Raw genomic sequence first — 4,724 nt, forward strand, 5'->3', positions numbered from 1 at the left:
CCTGTGATATTTGACTTCTACGACTGTCTTCTCCGACACATTAAGTAATTAGGCTTGTCTCGCCAACTCAAAGTTTCCAGATCATTCATGATAACGAGAGACGAGAGATGAATCATTTGTGTCCTCATGTTTTCTAAGCCTTGAGCCTTTTTTATTGAGAGCTTGGGATATTTATCGTGCTCATGTGTGCAAACGGGGGTGTTCTTCGTACACCAAAAGACTGAAAGAGTCATGAGTCAGCACAAAGTTGAATCTGAGAAATAAATCCTTCGCAAAACCTGGGTTTCGAACCCATGCCGATAGCGACAAACTGGTTATGAAGCTCAATGTCCCCACCCCTCTAGTTTTGAGACTAAACTGTCCTAAGGCACACAAAAAAAAAAAGTCTGTTTACGGTATCCCGACCGACCCTATTTTTTCGCGCAACCCAAGACTTTTTTTTTGGCATTTGGGGAAAAAAATTAAAAATAAATAAATAAAAAAAATTTAAAAAGGCTTTGTTTTTTGGCAAAATAACTTAAAAATATGGTTTTTGGGAGAAAAATAAAAAAAATAAAATAAAATAAAAAAATCCCCACCTACCGACCCTATTTTTTTTGGCCTATGTTACCGTAAACAGACTTTTTTTGTGTGTGCCTAAGACTGCCACTGGCCCCTGAATCTGTAGGGGTTTGTGTACAACTACAATGGAACTCCCCTTTTAAGGCTGCCAAATTTAAGACTTCTCCATTTTATTTTTAAGACCTCACTTTTACAGACCTTCTCTTCATAACCTCTGTAAATTTACCTCCATTTTAAGATTCCCTCTTTTGTAAGATCTGATTTTCTCACATTTTCAGAGGTCTTTGTTCGAAATAGGGTGTAAGCTAAATTGATACATGTATGTACTTGTAATAATTAGCAGGCCTCCAAAGCGGAAGGTCGTGGGTTCGAATCCCGGCCTCGCCTGGTGGGTTAAGGGTGGAGATTTGTTCAATCTCCCAGGTCGAATTATGTGCAGACCTGCTAGTGCCTTATCCCCCTTCGTGTGTACACGCAAGCACAAGACCAAGTGCGCATGGAAAAGATCCTGTTATCCATGTCAGAGTTCGGTGTGTTTTATTTATAGGAATTACACGAAAATACCCAGCATGCTTCCTCCGAAAGCGGCGTATGGCTGCCTAAATGGCGGGGTAAAAACGGTCATGCACGTATAAAAATCCACTCGTGCAAAAACACAAGTGTACGTGGGACTGGGAGTTTTAGCCCACGAACGCAGAAGAAGAAGAAGATCACATGTATTACTATTAGCGTCAATACTTTTTATGCAACGTATGCAGTGTTTTTTTTGTTTTTGTTTTCTCCCAAAATAGCAACCAAAATGCTTTAAAAATAATTGCTTTAATACACAAGTCACTTTACTATTAGTACAGTTGAGCTCCTGTCTTTTCTTTTCGTGATTTAGCCCCCTCTCCCCCTCCCCCTCATTTCTAAGATTTTCTGTCCATAAAGTCAATAAATTTACCTTGATATTTTGATTTTAATGTAAGGCCTAAAAAAAAGATAGGTGTGGTTACCTTAACCCGACCTACCCTATTTTTAGGGGCCGACCCTATAACTTTTTATTACATTTGTCAACAACAACAACAAAACAAAAACAAAACCGAGTGCAGAAAACGCAATGAAAGCGAAAGCGCTCGAGTCGCACACTTATTTCCTTGTCAAGTAGGTTTAATTTGTACACATTAGAGACTTTCTGTTCATATCCTCTGTAAAATTACCCTATTTTTTTTGGCTATGTTACCTTAACCACACCTATTTTTTTGTTTGGCTTAAGACTAAGACTCTTACTAGGTAAGACACCGTCTCTTTTGAGACCTTATTTTCTGACACGTGGGGGGTTCAACTGTTCAGATAAAATGACAATGTCTTTTTCTTTCCAGTTCCTCGCCATCTTGAACAAATGTTCCCAGCTGATGAGAGAACGCTACTCCATTGAAAACCTTTGGACGGTATTTGCTCCAAATGACACAGCCTTCGCACGCCTTCCCCCTGACAGGAGGAACGCATTCCTCACAATGACGCAAGCAGAGAGCGAAAACTACATCCTGGCGTTTACCTGTAAGTTGAGCAGGGGGGGGATGGAGATGTATTTACAGTGGAACCCCCCTTTTAAGACCCCCCCAATTTAAAGCTTCCTCCCATTTAAGACTTTCTGTTCATATCCTCTGTAAATTAATTACCCCATTTTAAGACTCCATCCTTTTTAAGACCTGATTTTCTCAGATTTGTAAAGGTCTTATAAGGGGGGTTCCACTGTAGCATGCTGAAAAACAGTTGAGAGTGAAAGCAAAATAGAAGTCTGTAATTTTCCACAAGGGACAATAAGTTTTAATGGTCATTATCAGTTTTCAAGCTTCGTTGATTTGTGTGTTTTTGTGTGTATGTTTATTGTTTGTGTACGTGTATGCGTCACTTTGTGTGTGTGTGTGTGTAGGGGGTACATGTGTGGTTGTATGTGCGGAGAGTTGAGAGAGAGAAAGACGCCGAAAGCTGGCCACACCTGTGGCGTGTGTTTTTCTCTCAAGAAGTAAAGAGTGAAAATAATGGCACATTTATAGATCTGCCCTTTCTTTTTGTCTCATTTGCTTAAACTTTTTTTTCAGTGCATAAAGTTCTGGAGACGATTGCGTTCAATGAACTTCAACCAGAACAAAGCCGCTCACCACTGAACACCAGGATTTTTTTCAAAAAGCGAAGACGAAGAGATGGGGTAAGTGTAACACTAACAGTGATGGCACTTAGTATTATTTCAAACCGGTGCACAAACTTTTATGATGCAAACAGTCCAGAAAAAAACAGTAGACTGGTCATTGGAAACCCCCCGCGGGTTAGGGGGAAGAATTTACCCAATGCTCCCCAGCATGTCGTAAGAGGCGACTAAGTCGGATTCTGTTTCTCCTTTTAGTTTTACCCTTGTTAAGTGTTTCTTGTATAGAATATAGTCAATGTTTGTAAAGATTTTAGTCAAGCAGTATGTAAGAAATGTTAAGTCCTTTGTACTGGAAACTTGCATTCTCCCAGTAAGGTAATATATTGTACTACGTTGCAAGCCCCTGGAGCAATTTTTTGATTAGTGCTTTTGTGAACAAGCAACAATGAACAAGTGGCTCTATCCTACCCCCCCCCCCCCCCCCCCTTCCCCCGTTGCGATATAACCTTTGTGGTTGAAAACGACGTTAAACACCAAATAAAGAAAGAACAAAAGTCATTGGAACCAGAGTACTGGTTGTTATTGTTCTACCAGCGAAAAAAAACGGGTAGTTCTAAAAATCAACCGGTAGGTCATACCAGCAGCCAATTTTGTTCGGGTATTTTCTCGTTTCAACCGGTAAAATACCGGTAATGAACGGTTATAATGCCAATACTGTGTATTACATTCTTCTTCTTCTCTTCTTCTTGCGTTCGCCGTCACACCATCAGTTTAGTCTGCGAGACGAATGACGTCGTGGCTTCCAGGTCTTGTCTGCTCCCATAGAGTTTGGTGCGGAGAGGGACTGATGCTGGCCACACTTTGTCTCTGATCGGTTTGAGTTGGGGGCATGTCATTAAGACATGTTCTGGAGTCTGGTCTTCCAGACCACAGGGACAGGTTGGTGATGGGGTCAGCTTCAGCTTCCTGAACATGTGGGCGTTGAGGCGACAGTGACCAGTTCGTAGTCGCATGATCACTACTTGCTGCCATCGTTCTAGGAGATGATATGCGTCTCTCGTGGATTGTGGTCGCATTGCTGCCTTCACGAGGGTTTTCTTTTCAGCGAAGCTGACTGGGTTGTCTGGTTGTTCCTCCCTGGCTCCGAGTTTGGCGAGCTCATCAGCTGTTTCATTGCCTGGAATTCCGCAGTGTGCTGGAACCCATTGCAGGACTACTCGTCGAGTCTTGGCAAGCTCCTGGAGTTTCTCCATCAGACGAGGAAGTTTGTTTCCTGCAAGGGCTTCCAAGGCAGACAGTGCATCGGAGAGGAATACAACTTGGGGGCATTCGCTTTCCGAGTCATGAATCATGGAGGCTGCTTGCATGATGGCCTGAACTTCTGCTGCATAGTTTGAGCAGTACTTTCCTGTTGGTATCCCTGCTGTGGAAGTGTGCCCCTCAGGAGATCTGACAAGTACACCTGCTCCTCCATTGGCCACGGCGTTTGTTGCTGAACCGTCTGTATACGCGTGGATCCAGGCGTCTTCAGGGTACCGTTCAGCAATCATGGCGAGTGTTAGGGTGCGCCTGGCAGTGTCGTTCTGGGAATCTCTTGAGGTAACGTAGGGGACTGTGGTGGAGATGTGAAGATTCTTGTAGTCTTCATTCCATGGCTGCGGCAGATCTGAGAAGCTGATTGGTAGTGCTGATGGAGGTACAGAGGCTTGGTGCTCTCTGGCAAGTCTCTTGCTTTCATGTAAGAAGCTGCTGCGCTTGAGGCGGTTCTTTGTCAGGTTATCCATCCTCTTCTTCATCGGATGTGCAGGCAGGCACTTGAATTTCTCTGTCTGAACCATGACCTTGGCGTCTCTTCTCTGACTGAGGGGTTGAATGGCAGCAACTTCTTCCATGGCCTTTATTGGTGTGGATCTCATCGATCCAGTAATGATCCTGAGGGCTTGGTTTTGGACCCTGTCCAGTGTCTGCTGGTGGGTCTTCGCTGCTGTAGACCAGGCTGTGGAGCCATACTCAAGATGGGGCCTGACTGCTC

The 4,724-nt window shown here is 43.5% G+C and overlaps 1 long non-coding RNA gene across 1 annotated transcript in view; it reads left to right on the plus strand.

Moving 5' to 3' along the window:
- The window catches only part of LOC138955173 (uncharacterized), a 5,625-nt gene extending 2,497 nt beyond the window's left edge, over positions 1 to 3,128 (plus strand). Inside the window, exons 2-3 of the long non-coding RNA XR_011452127.1 lie at positions 1,923 to 2,100; positions 2,646 to 3,128. This is a non-coding gene — a long non-coding RNA (uncharacterized lncRNA). The remainder of the gene's footprint in view (positions 1 to 1,922; positions 2,101 to 2,645) is intronic.
- Positions 3,129 to 4,724: the final 1,596 nt, after the last annotated feature.

This window comes from Littorina saxatilis, unplaced genomic scaffold (genome assembly GCF_037325665.1).
Source record: "Littorina saxatilis isolate snail1 unplaced genomic scaffold, US_GU_Lsax_2.0 scaffold_1978, whole genome shotgun sequence".
Lineage (NCBI taxonomy): Eukaryota > Metazoa > Mollusca > Gastropoda > Littorinimorpha > Littorinidae > Littorina > Littorina saxatilis.